Source organism: Lactuca virosa, chromosome 4 (genome assembly GCF_052849685.1).
Source record: "Lactuca virosa cultivar CGN04683 chromosome 4, Lactuca_virosa_CGN04683_v6, whole genome shotgun sequence".
Taxonomy (NCBI): domain Eukaryota; kingdom Viridiplantae; phylum Streptophyta; class Magnoliopsida; order Asterales; family Asteraceae; genus Lactuca; species Lactuca virosa.
The window spans coordinates 76,707,148-76,721,981 of record NC_136429.1 but is presented as its reverse complement, the minus strand read 5'-3'; the positions used below and the strand labels follow the sequence as shown (position 1 = coordinate 76,721,981).

Below are 14,834 nucleotides of genomic sequence, written 5' to 3'. Positions count from 1 at the left end.
GCAAAACAATTCTCAAATATAGCAACTTGAAAATTTGAAACTTTGTTTCCCATAAATGGTATTGCTAACTTGCAACACTTACGATAACTATTATGCTCCCACTAGCATAATAATTATACTCTTGCTCGCATAACAATTATGCTCCCACTAGCTTTGACATGTATTCAAAAATCAACTGGACTTCTAGAAATCAATACTATTGACTTTCTTACCAAAGTTCAGATTTCTAATAGTGGTGCTTTGATAAGTCCTTACCTAGACTTCTCAAGCTCATACACCTTTCATTAGATATCATACGTGTGTGTCTAAACCCTTTCAGAACTTATAGCAATAAGTCCCGAATGTTCAAACTATTTTCCATTTCTAACAATTCGAACTATGAAAAGGGATGTCGTAATCATACTCGAATTTGAGAATGCAATTATCACAACTGCCAACTCTAATGATATTAATCAATCCTTTAAAATCTACTAGTGAAAGTGTTTCCCCACAATCATTTTCATGAAGTAGAGAGAAACCTCTTACCACTTCGATTTTATGGTGTATGTGTTCCTATCCATGTGAATTTGTCATTTCCAACCACTATCATAAGACAAGGTTTATGACAAATTCAAAATCATATGGACTGAACTTGCTTAATCTTAATTTCTTGACATCCGGTAGCACAAGGGCCTACTAGTGCTTCCAAGTTATTGAGCAGCTCACCCATACAGATCAATGTACTTTCACTGATCAAGGTGCTTTGCCTTATGCAGTCAAATGAAAACCAAAGAACTCATAAGCATTGCCAACTCAACTGGAATGGGAACAGAAACAAGAATGTGTCAACACGATAGGTTATCAACCTTAGGTCGTGTGCTAGTGATTACTAAAAGGTTTATTCTCGCTTGTCTCCTGAAACTTTTCAAGATCAACAAGACTCCCACTGACTTCTTGACATATAAGATTCTCTGTCAAGGAACATTCCTCGACAAACAAATATTAATGAGTTAGTATGGGTTCTTATCAAGAACCACTTCATATAATTGGTCTTAGTTGGTCTTTGTTTTAACCAAAACATCACAACTACCAATTTCAAACGTGCTAGAGCAAGAAAACATTTATACTCCACATTTCATGAGGTGTTATAAACTGTCACAACTAGCAAATTAGGGATTAGATTTGTGATCCTTGTACAAGACAATTTCTTCCATGTAACCTTGCAACATCCCATTTAGTGAAATTCAAACTATAATGCTATTTAAGTTCATACTTTCATATAGTGTGATTCAAGTCGAAACAGCTTCATGTAAGTCCAAAACTCGATCCAATAACTAAGTCCAATCAATTTTAGGACTTAGCCCAAGAATTCTCGGCCCAAAACCCCTATTGGACCAAGACTTCTTCATTGGGCCCTATTGGGCCGATAACTCCTCCTATGGGCCTTATTGGGCCGAAGACCTTTTATTGAGCATTAGTGGGCCGAAAACCACTATTGGGACTTCCATTGGGCCGAAAACACTTCAATGGGCCTTGTTAGGCCGAAAACCTCTATTGGGCCGAAAACTCCTATTGGGCCAAGTCAAAACTGAACACCATTCTTTTTGGGCCACCCTTTTGGGCCGAGAACCCTAGGGTTCGGTTAAGTAAAAAAAAAGGATGGGGATTACGGAGTTGCCACCTCCTTATTACCCAACATACTCCCATGCCTTTTAACCTCCATGCAACCATGCAAATCCCATCAACCTTGATTAAGGTCAACTCTCTTTTCCCTCTCTCTTCCTTATGTGCGGCCGATCACACACACACACACACACACACACACACACTTCACAACTTCAATTTCCTCACTTAGCTCTCAAGAACATCCTCCTTCTTCTCTCCAAAAAATCTCGAGTTCATCATCATGAAAAATCGATTCTAGGATTCTTGGTAAGTCCATGTTAAACTCAAAAGTGTCTTATTACATGTTTATGCTAAGAACATTCCATTTACACACTCATTTTGTTGTGTGTTAACCCTTTAGAACACCATTTTCGAGTGACCTCTCCAAGACAAGCTAGGCTCGAAATTTCCTTCTTCTCCTTCTTCTACATCTCGAAAATCAACCAAGGTGAGCTTCATACCCCACTATTTTCGTGTTTTTCAACCTTTTAGGGGGGAATACAAGTCAAGTTGCGTTTAAATCTTTGGATATTTGCATGCACTTGTGTGTTTATGTAACTTCTTGTGTTGAAATGTTGAATACCTCATGCTAACACTCCATAAAATCGAGATTTACAAGGTTCATGTTGCTAGATTAAGTTTATCTTTGGATAATTTCATGGACCATAGTCATGGGTTGAAGATGAAACAAGTTCTCAACTAAAAATATTCTTAATATATGTTAAAAACCATAAAGTATATGTTAATAACATTTTTGTGCTATAAAAGTTTTGTGGATATGTTTGTTCACTCAAAATGGTGAAAATATGGGTTTGCACTCAAAAATGGTTAACTTTTAGTCATATGGAATTTAGCACTTATACTTACACAAATAATGGAATATAATAAATTTCAAGATTTCTATATGTATTTTTGTAAAAATCGTGACATGATAGAGTCACACAAAAAATAGTATATTTTGTGTTACAAAACTCCTAAACTAAATTTTGGTGTGTTAAACAACTTAGAAAACTTGATTATTTTACTAAAAATAAATTTTTACTAGTAAAATAGTCGTAATATGTTGTCACCATTTTAATAGTTTGAAAAACTTAGAGGATTATGCTATTTACACAACATATATTACAAGTAGACAAGCCCATTAACGATTATTTATAAAAATTATTATAAATAATTTAACTAAAACGGTATACAAAACAGAATTATTACGACAGTGAAAAACGCGTGTCATAAAACTGCAGTCATGAATTTACACTAGTAATGCTATTTTCATTATTCAATAATGGGAGTCAAAGTTCGCGTAAATCTGTTAAGTCACTTGTTAGACTTTCCTTCGCCGTACCTACCTAGCATACACCGTAAGTCCTGTAGTTATAATCAGAGTCTCCTGGAGGGAGAGCGAGGTAATCGTGTATAAATCTATATGGGATTGACACCCCCACATCTGAGCTGTTCACTACAGCTAGACGAGGCCAGTCTAGGGTGACAAATATCTTACTGAAACCGACGCCTGAAGAACGTCATGACAGGAATTTTAGTCGTATCAAGCATGGTTGTAACGACTCACATAGGGATTAACAAATGTTATATTGGATTTACGAAATTATACACTTCACTGGTCTTATAAAATATAAAACTATGCTTCACTTTTGTACCTTACTATCACCACTCCAGTCTTAGGGTTTTAAGACTACAACTTTTCATAAAACAGGAAATATGGGATTTTCTGGGAACGCACACTCTTTTTAATTACAAACCAAAGAAAACAAAGGACACGCATGCAATTATTCATAGTTTTAGAACGAGACTTACAAACCATTTTTCACAGAAAATATCAAATTTTCTGGAGTTTTACAAATTATTACAATCAAAGATGTTGCAAAGCTTTTTATACAACTATGCTTATGAACTCACCAACTTTTTAGTTAACTCTTTTCAAAACAACTTGTATTCTCATAGACACAGTGAGCAAGTATTTGGGCTATGGATTTTGGATATTTGCTACATTTTGGAACATGATATTTTATGTCACTTTTATGTCACTTTTGTGTAAATCTGTAAACAATGTATGTTGGTATCTTTTAATGTATGATGTTGGGTGCTGTGTTTCATTCATATTCAATTGTTATGATACTATACAATGAAGTCATCCGCCCCCGGACGTTTCCGCCGTCCTCGTTCGGGGGTGTGACATAAACCTACTTAGAACATATTACTCATGGTACAACTTGGAGTAACTAGAGTAAGACTCTAAAACTTGATTTTGGAACGAAGTTGAAACATCCCGAAAATCATGACCAGAAATTTCATTTTAAACCATTAAATAAAACCATAGTTATCAAACCATTCCATCAAAACATGAGCCAATATATTTCAAAACATTATTATCAGAGTTTCCAAATCAAAACATCAGAGTAAACATCCCATGCTATAAACATAATGGTGTGTGCGATGCAGTCATCCCGAGCTCCTCTCCTTGGCACTGGAAGTACCTGAAACCAAAACTGAAAACCGTAAGCACGAAACTTAGTGAGTTCCCCAACCTACCACATACCATACACATAATAAAATACACTGGGCCCCAGCCCCTACATCGGGCCCCGCACGACATCAGACTAGTCCGGCGTCAGGCCCCGCTCGGTATACAAATATGTTTCTTCCAGGCCCTGTCTGTATCTGGGCCTCGCCCGCTATACACATACAAGCTATATCATATAATCATACTAGCACATAAAGAAGCATACTCAGTACTATATGCTCCAGTCCTAAGGCCTCACCTATCTTGGGCCCCGCCCCTGCTCTACTAATGATGAGATATGGAACCCTATCCAAACGCAGCTCGTGATGAGATATGGGACCTCGCCCATACTCACCTTCCTACCAGGAACATACAAGTATCATAAAGACAACAAGTATAACTAAACATGCATACATTCACCGGTTACCACCCAGTCCTAAGGCCTCGCCTACCATGGGACCCACCCCTACTCCGCTAATGATGAGATATGGAACCCCGTCCACACTCAGCTAGTGATGAGACACGGGCCCCCGCCTACACCCACCTCCCTACCAGGCTCATACAAGTATCACACAGACAACAAGTATACTAGACATGCACATAGACATCGGGTACCATTCGGCATCGAATCGTAGTCTGGAACATACAATCATACATACATATACGAGCCGACATTGGTGCCTTAGACTCGTTCACACAAAGGGAAACTCACGTCGATGTTGAAATCTCATCGATAATCCTCTGGCTGCTAGCTGAAAAATCCCCGATCTGCTGATCCTTCGACTCCCCGAGTTACTAGTCATCATATAAACTAATTAAGTTTGGGATTCTCATAACTTACCCATAAGTCCTCACTGGGGTAAAAAAACATTCTACCCCTCATATAGACTTGTCCAAAAATGGACTCTACTCAATCCTTTTTGAACCCATTCCTTACATCATAACCCTCCAGGGTCAACCTTGGTCAAAGTCCAAGTCAAGGTAAAAGTCAAAATCCAAGTCAAAGTCAAAGTCAACTCTCCCACTTGACTCAACTCGTCGAGTTTGCCCTTCAACTCGTCGAGTTCCCATGAATGTTAAAATTGTGAATCGTGATCCAACTCGTCGAGTTCTTCCATGAACTCGTCGAGTTCTTCCCTTTAACAGAAACGGGATTCCTGGACCCAACTCGTCGAGTTCCTCTATGAACTCGTTGAGTTCTTCAGTCTGTTAGCCTTTCTTAATGCATTAAGCCCTTATCTTTTAGATCTACAATCTATACTCTGAATCTAAACTGAAAATGTTTCTGGAAGGGTAAAGTTTCTAACTTTACCCATTAATATCTTTCCTAAATGGATTAAGCTTAAACCCTAACCCAAAAGGCCAAGGTATTAATCCAAACATCACCAAAACAACAAGATAATCCATGGGGTCATAGATCTGGACTCTGGGGGCAAGAAGATCTCGTAAAGCATCAAGCTTTATCCACATGCATGGCCCTTTGGAGCTAGAAAGTCCAAAATAGAGGCTTAGAGGTTGTATGGGACTTCCATGGCCATAAAGTTGGCACCTTTATGCCATGAGAGTCCCTTTAGACACTAGATCTGAAGTGCTCTTCACTTGGGACGTCCAAATCCCAAGAGTCATGCTTCTTGAACCAAAAACCCAATAATATGATAATAAGGAGATCTAAGAAGTTACTAAGCAAGTTTGAGACTTGCTTACCAGAAAATGATGAGAATGAAATGAAGTCTCTGGATCTACTAGTTTCTTCTTGAATCCCCAAGCTTCTCCTTCCTTCACAAGCTTCAACACACACAAAACTTACTAAAAATGGTTCACAAGCTTATAAATGCATTAGGCTTTCTAGATCTAGGGTTTGGGCAATGGAGGCTGGAAATAAGGCCAAACCCTAGGCCATAAAGTGTTTAAATAGGGTGCAAAATATCGGATCAAGGGTTTCCCAAACCCAGTCCAACTCATCGAGTTGGTCCTTAAATTCCCGCGTGCCCAATGTTCCTACTCGTCGAGTTCTCACCCTTGAACTCGACGAGTTGCCTTTTTGGTTTGAGGTTTTTCTTTCCTTAATTAGCTTTCTGGTTTCCATGTGTTACAACTCTCTCCCACTTAAACTAGACTTCGTCCTCGAAGTCCGCTACAGTCACCTATACCGCAAACATCTCACGCACCACGCTCGCAGCTTTCCTCCTACCTGCCCTGAACCAGCTGATGTTTCCTGTGGCAACCCGAAATTTCTATTCTGTACAACATTTCAATTCAATAGAAGTCAGAACAGTTTCCGCTAAATTTCAAGCTTTTTGGAATAAGTTTGAGAATTTGAGGATTAGCACTTCGGGAGATATCAGGAGAGAGGATGCCCTAGGGTATATTGTGCAACAATATTATTCCAAAACTCCAAGAGTTTGGAGTTTACGGCCTAAACAAAGGTGTTTACGGCCGTAAACCCTATATTGGGGGTATATATATGACAGTTAGTCATTATTTACCATTTTTCACAAACTCAAGATCCAAACTCAATTCTCTCCCAAGTATCTTCGACTTTTTCTTCAAGATCTTCAACTTGTAAGTGTTTCTAGCCCTTTTAAGTTGAGATATTACTTAATCTAGTGTTTTAACACACTTCCATCCGTGAAATCATTCCAAAAGGTTAGATCTTCAAGTTTCACCAAGAACACCAAGAACACACACTAGTGTTCTTGGACTTTTAGCACCTTTTCAAGCCTCTATCTTGTAAGTACTTCTATCCTAGAGTATAATAAGGCTTGTTACACTTCCATATATCAAGAAATCACCCAAGAAACACCAAGATCAAGGTGTTTACGGTCCAAGATGTTCTTGGACCGTAAACCCTAAAAAGGGTACCAAAGTGTGCCCTAGTCCCTCCTAAGCCTTGGAAACTAGCATAGATCCTTTCCTTGATGAGCTTAGCACTTGAAAACATCAAAAGACCATAAACCATATGGGTTTACGGCCGTAAACCCAAGGAAAAGTGGTCTAAGGACCGTAAACTCCATTTAGGAGTGAAATGGTGCCCTAATCCCTTCCATAGGCTTATACTTCAAGTGGAAATGCTTCTAAGGACTTGTAGAGCTTCAAAACAACACATGGTCAAAGAAGCATGAGTTTACGGCCGTAAACTCATGGGTTTACGACCGTAAACTCAATGAGTTATGGTCACAAAACCGTAAACTCATATAAAGGGTTCCCTTGAACCCTAAACTCAATAGCAATGTCCTACAACATTTAGATGCAATCCTTAGCACTTATAACACTTATATAAGGTGTTTTTCATGCCCTAGGATGTCTTAACTTTGTTAATTAGTTGTTTAAAGACTAATTGGATACATATATGTGTTATTATATGTTAACTAGGATCATTGAGTGTGTACAAGTCTTCACTTGACACCTAGCATCCTATACATTCCGTTCACCCAAACCACTCACTACAGGTGAGTTCATACCCCTTAATTAACCTTTTAAATGTTTTTAAATGCTTTTATGGGGGGGGGGGGGGGAATACAAGTTGAACAATTATAGTCATTATATCAATCACATGTGATTAATAACTACCAAACAAGTGAATTTCTTACTTTTCAAACTGTGCTACCAAACTGTTTTACTTCAAACTGTCTTACAAAATCTTTTACATACCAAATGCTTTTATCAAACTCTTTTACATACCAAATGCTTTTATCAAACTCTTTTACATACCAAATGCTTTTATCAAACTCTTTTACATGTTAAATACTTTTACTTAAATTCTTTTAACTTATATTCTGTGTATCTATATAGATATAGTTATATAAGTAGGATTGAAAGGACTTAGGACTGATAGCTCACCTTACTTCCTGTTCCTTGTTTGGTTGTGGACTTAGGGCATTCAGGTTATTTGTCCGAAGGTCGTTTGAAGCCTAGTTATATATCATGTATATGTGTGTAGATATAAAAGGTTACTTCTTTCATTCAGTTCAATGCCTTTGGGTAGCAAAGGTATACAAACATGTTCATATACACAAACAACATTACTAGTAAACTATAATAGGTATAGTTTAGGTAGATACTATTACTAGAACAATGAAACATACAATGAGTCAGTTCATTCATGAGTAATACATAGTGATAAGAAACAAACATAATACATAGTGATGAGAAGCAAACATAATACATAGTGATGAGAAACAAACATAATACATAGTGATGAGAAGCAAACATAATACATAGTGATGAGAAGCAAACATAATACATAGTGATGAGAAACAAACATAATACATAGTGATGAGAAACAAACATAATACATAGTGATGAGAAACAAACATAATACACAGTGATGAGAAACAAAACATACAAGCTAGACAGAGAAAGAGCACACAATACAGCTAGCACATACATATACATATACATATACATTACATACAGTTATGTGAGCCACTTAACGGGGGACATGGCACTACCTGTCATGACCCGTTTTGTATCCAGAATCTCCTTAATTGGGGAGCGTATGAGTTTGTGTATAGATCTATACTGGATTGACTATCCTACACCTTGATGCTCGCTACAGTAGGACTTGCAAGTCTACGGGTGCCAAACGTCATTCCTTACGACGTCTTACATCGTCGTTTTACTATAGAGTCGGTAGCAGGATACAGGCCGATCACATGGTACTTTAAATAACAATATGTTTAAAGTAATTAGTATAGCAGTAGTTACTTAATACAACACTACAATACTATTTCATTTTCCCTTTACATTTACTTTGTGATATTCACACAATAAACAATAATGTAAGAACTATATTTTTGGTTAATGATAGTCAGATTTGGGAAAATACACACTCTTACAAGAGACACACACACAGACACTGGATGCCTTGGTAGAAGGCTACTTTTAGTAGGAAACATAGGGTTTTCTAGGAGAGTTCAAACAATTACAAACATATACAATTACAAACTTACAAAACACTTTCATACAACTACAGACACTAATATACTTATGATCTCACCAGCTTTAAAGCTGATAAACTCTTTCAAAATAACTTGTATTCTCAGGTCGCCAGTAGACAGGTACCGGAGCCAGGTTTTTGAGAAGATGGAGCTCGTTCAAGACCCATATTTATTTTGATGTATATTATTTTTGGTGTCTATATAACTTGACAGAACACACTTGTATGAAATTATATTATTAATGCAATGGATGATGTTGTTACTTGTTTACTACTTTGCATTGTTGTGATACTGTACATGACGTCCTCCACCCCCGAACGATTCCGCCGTTCCGGTTTTGGGGTGTGACATTTCCCCACGATCACTGACACCTGTCATCCTGAGAGTACAACCAATATTCCGTGCAATCAATGGCCTTCCCCATGTAACTGAACCCAACTATCAAGACCTTCTAAACTCAATTATCTCGATGCTATCATCAGAAACACAAAAATCCCTGTCCATAACCAACTGTAGAATACTTATACTTGACAGAAGGCTCAGATAATCCTTTGAGTAGAAGGTTCATCCCTGAAACGGTTAGACTCAGACGAGAGCTGCGCAGCAGGGTCAAATCAATTACTCTGAGATTATCTAATCCAACGGTAAGTGACTTATCACCTTCGATCAACAAACTAATCCTCGCACAAGAATCCTCCTATCACTACTTCTGCCCGAACATCACACTGTCTTTTGTCCATTTTCCGAATGAATCGGGACCACCATGGTCCCAACTTATCTGTCACTATCTGGAACACCGGATTCCCACCCGGTCGCTGATCCCAAGAACATCCTCTCAGTCGCTCCCAGCGACTTCCGAAGAAAACTTCGGCTATCAAAACTACTCTATCCACATTGCCACTCGTGGCTCTATAACTAGGAGATACGAGCCTCACCCACTCCCTGCTAACTAGGAGATACGGGCCTCCGCCCACACTCCGCTAACTAGGACTACAAAGGTCCAACTTCACATTGAATCCCATCGACCTATCCTTTCCTGATTCCGATCATGATGTGGCCTTCCCACGATCCTACGAACTGACCCACCCGAGCCTAACTTATCTGAACGAACCTGTGGATGCTACAACTCCTTCCTTAGTCTAACAACACTTATTCCCACTATCCGTTCACATGAAGAATGCTACGACTGCCCCGTAGTCGTACCATACCTTCCATACTATCTGGTTGCTGGTGGATGCTACGACTATCCCGTAGTCTTACAACACTTCCCACGCTAACCCAACCGTTGATCATGGTCTTACCGCTGATTACCAACCGAACATATCCAAAATCTAGCACATGTGCGGTCTGGCATCCCAAATGAACGCGCGTCCTGACGGGAATTCCCAACCTGATTCCCAATCACTAGCTATCAAGCACCATGAAGACGCGAACCCAATGGTGGGAAGTTTCACAAACTCCCAAATCACACACTTCTCGACCCAAACAACCACTTAGGCCGTCCTCCTTTCCAGCTGGAAATGTGAACTCATCCTAGTTTCACACCTACTTCTGTTCCTGAATACCTAAGGGTTCTTCCCCACTTTAATTCGACTAATGTTTTATAGCACACACGACTGGAAGGATTCCCAATTCTTCTTACCTTCCAATGATTAATTTGCCAGGAATCAAAACTGACCACTACTAGTGTTCAAAAAGTAACCAACACTAAAGTAGTACAACTCTAACGGGACACTTCCCGAGTTCCAATCACATCGGTCACAGCTACCGCATCCTGAGATCCCACTACATAAGGAAACGGTCTCGAACTACTACCCTAAGATTCATGGTATGCAAATGGCTCATAATCCGAACATAAGCAAACAATATAACTCCAAGATAAACTTACTCATATCGATAAAAGACAATAGCAATAAAATCATAAATAAAAACTGATAGAAAAGCAAAAGATACACACCTGCAACATCGGAAGCTGCTCGTGCCTCCTCTGTAGTCATCTGAAAAGCCTTCTCCTCGTTGCAGGCGTCTCTTCCCGGCCCTGACGGCCGTCGGTGATCCTCAATGTCGCAGGGGCAAGTGCTATCACCAGACCCACTGCTGCCAAACTCGGACATTGGGCCTTCTTGTAGCCCCGTTGACTGTAATGAAAGCAGATCAAGTATGATCCCTGGGTGGTGGTAGCAGTAGAATCCCTGCTATAACGACCGACCCGTCCGCACTTGAAGCAACCAGAATCACCACCACTACCACTCCTACACGCACCCTCATGTGTCATGTCGCACTCACCACAACGGCTACGGTCTTGATGACTCCTCGATCTAGAATCCGATGTCTTGGGCCTCTTGCCCGATCTTGTGGAAATATGAACCTCGTCTGGCTTCCTCTCCCTCTCCGCCTCCAAGTCGATCCCCCTCTCCCTCGCTCGAGCGATCATATCCTTCAGCGTCTTACAGCTGGACCGAATCACGAACTGCCTAATTTCGCTCCTCAGTATCTCGTGATATCGGGCCTTCTTCAACTCCTCGCCCGCTACATACTGCGGAACAATAAGGGCCCTCTCCCTGAACTTGTCGGTGATCTCAGCCACCGTCTCTGTAGTCTGCTGGAGGTCCTGGAACTCCCGTGCCAGCTGCTGCACCTTAATCACTGGTGCACACTTGGCCCTAAACCTGGCCGAGAAGTCACTCCATGTCATCGCGTCCAACGCGGAATCATCTCCAATAGCATGGCCAACCTCCTCCCACCAGTCACAAGCTCTGTCCTTCAGAAGACAGGAGGCGAGTCGGACCTTGTCCCCCTCGGGACACCGGCTAGAACGGAAGGCGTTGGCGACATCTTGCCAACCACCGACTGCTAGCAATGGGGTCCGTAGCCCCATGATAGTCTGGAGCCCTACAAGCTCTGAACTCCCTGAACATCAATACGCGCGCCCATCATGGCCGCCATCTCGGTGCGGAATGCACCCAACCTCTCGTCTAGAATCTCCAAAATACCCTCATTGACTGTACCGAAGATCACAGGAGTCTGGTCAAGGATACTGCGTGTAACCTCAGCTGAAATAAACTCTCTCATCTGCTCATCGAGCTTCCCGGCTCCAGAGTCCGAGCCTGATCCCTCACCGGCTCCTGAAGTGCCAACTGTTCTAGTATATAGCGTCACACTCTTTAAAATACATCATAACAAACATCAGAATACTCATCATAACTAGAGGGATCACACACACTACAAGTTACCTGGTTTCATCTCAACCCTCCTTGACTCGAGTATGGATCTTCTGCTTTCAGTAATACGGGCCCATACTACCTTCCACATCTATCCGTACTTTCCTCAAGAACTGCCTTGACTCCACCAAGTCCCTTCTACTACTACTGCTGATCTCATACTAATCTCATCCTAGGCTTGCCCTAGGGCAATTACCGACCCACTCTACGCCATCAGCTGCATAAGAAGTCCCTACTATCTCCCCCCGACTATGTAACACCCAAAAATTCAAGCCAATTTAAAACTTTTTAAACAACCCAAAAGCCATTAGTTATTACAAACTTGTTTTCAAAATGTAAAATATCAGAGTATCCCAGAAACATAGTCATAAAAAGTGAGGAGCTGTACGATCACGCCTTTGCCTGCCACGATCCCCTGATGCACCTGAAATAATAAACTGAAACTGTAATCCCGAAAGCTTAGTGAGTTACCCCCAAAATACCGATACACATACAGTCCACATAACAATATCAGCAATATCATAACATAACAACTGAACAAAACAGCACGTAACGGGTCCACAACTTTACAGACTGGAATACCCCTGGGCCCACAGTGTGAGTCTGGAATGCCTATAGGGCCCTCAGCTCACATCTGGATTACCACCGAGCCCTCAGTACGAGTCTGGAATGCCTATCGAGCCCTCAGCTCGTATCTGGAATGCTACCAAGCCCTCAGTACGAGTCTGGAATGCCTACCGGGCCCTCAGCTCGTATCTGGAATGCTCCCGAGTCCTCAGTATGAGTCTGGAATGCCTACCGGGCCCTCAACTCATATCTGGAATACGATGGGGTTTGTTGGCTACCGCACGGAGCAGTACAACCTCAACCCATCCCACATAACATGTCGACATGTAACAAATAAATGCACATACATGTAATCAATCAGTATCACAGGTAGTCCTACAGACCTACCCTCTAGCATATCAAATTAGCATGTGTAACCAACTCATACTCAACATAATACAACTACTAGGATATCATATCAAATGGGCCGGCCTTGGTGCCTTAGACCCCTTAGTATAGTGAGGATAACTCACCTGGCGCTGCTGAAGTCCCGTAGACACAATCCCAGCTGCTGAATGACAGATTCCCGAACTGTCAATATCAAAACAATACCCAATTAATAATTGGGTTCCAAGCCCAAGGTCCAACTCATACTACAAAAACCCAATAGTCAAGTCATGGGCCGAAGCCCAACATATGGCCCAATTTTCCAAATTGGGCCCAGACCTCTACATGGTCTTTCCTTAAGGCCCATCTACTTATTTTGGTCTGTTTACTTATTCTTGGACAACCCATCAATGATCACCAAAGCCCACTAGGAAGGCCCAACTCAAGGCCCATGTGAAATTAGGGTTTCACATAAAATGACAATTAGGGTTAAGTGTTTCTCACTTAACCCATTAAGGACTTAATCCATTAAGTCCCTCACTTTACTAAATAAGTCATATGGTGTGATTGGGCTTAATACACCATTCCATTCCATTAAGGACTTAATCCACTAAGGACTTAATCCATTAAGTCCAATATTGCTTTAGGTTAATTTGCCAATGATTATTAATTATTATTTTAAGTTTAATAATTAATTCTCGTGTGTGTCCCAAACAATTCCCGCAATTAGGATTTTATGCTCTTAGGGCTTTCCAAACCCTAATTAGGGTTTCTCCAACCCAATACTAGCCCATTAATCCATTGGTTGGGCTTTTAGGTCACATTGGGCCTTATTGGCCCATTAGGGTTCCATTGGGCCCACTAGGGCTTCTTTGGGCCCATTAGGGTTCCATTGATTCCACATTGTCCAAACATCCCCCAAAGGAGGTCCAAACGCAATCAAGCACACCGCCACCCAGCACGACGGTCGGTGGCAGCAGGAGGAGGCAACCACCACCCTAAGGTGGTGGTTTTATGGTTTCTTTTCATTATTCTAATCACCGGTTACAAAGTTACAATGCAAAATACCAAATTCACACACTCACACACGCACTAAAATACATATACATGGCGACACATGGTGGCAGCCACCACCTTACAGTGGTGGTGGTGGCTTTCCGGCCAAATAAACTCCACACACAGCACATACTCGCACAACGGTACGCCCTACGAAGATTAGCACGATACAACAGCATACCCACCCGTGTGAACCACGAACTCAGCCACATCGGTGGCTGGAGACGACCGGAAACACCACAAAAGGTGGTCACTCGAGGCTTAAGGTGGCATCGGTCACAGTTAAGCGTAGCATCGCTGGGATGGAGAAGAGATAGGAGCAAAAGGAGACCGGAACAGCACCGGCAACAGCCATGGGCGGCTGAGCACGGCAACAGAAAGAAGAAGAAGAAAGAATCGCGGTTGAAGTAGCGCCGGTGACAGTTTCTTGTTCAACGGAAGCGAGCAACGGTGGCAGCAGCTCCGGTATTCGACTTTGATGGTTGTAGGAGTGGCGGCGGCTGGGTTTGGCGGTCACAACAG

At 41.2% G+C, this 14,834-nt stretch overlaps 1 long non-coding RNA gene across 1 annotated transcript; it reads right to left on the bottom strand.

Moving 5' to 3' along the window:
• Positions 1-12,707: 12,707 nt before the first annotated feature.
• On the bottom strand, positions 12,708-14,530 carry LOC145169496 (uncharacterized). The gene is made up of 3 exons (XR_013742533.1): positions 14,498-14,530; positions 13,403-13,460; positions 12,708-12,747 (listed from the first exon to the last, which is right to left on the bottom strand). It is a non-coding gene; the product is annotated as an uncharacterized LOC145169496 (long non-coding RNA).
• Positions 14,531-14,834: the final 304 nt, after the last annotated feature.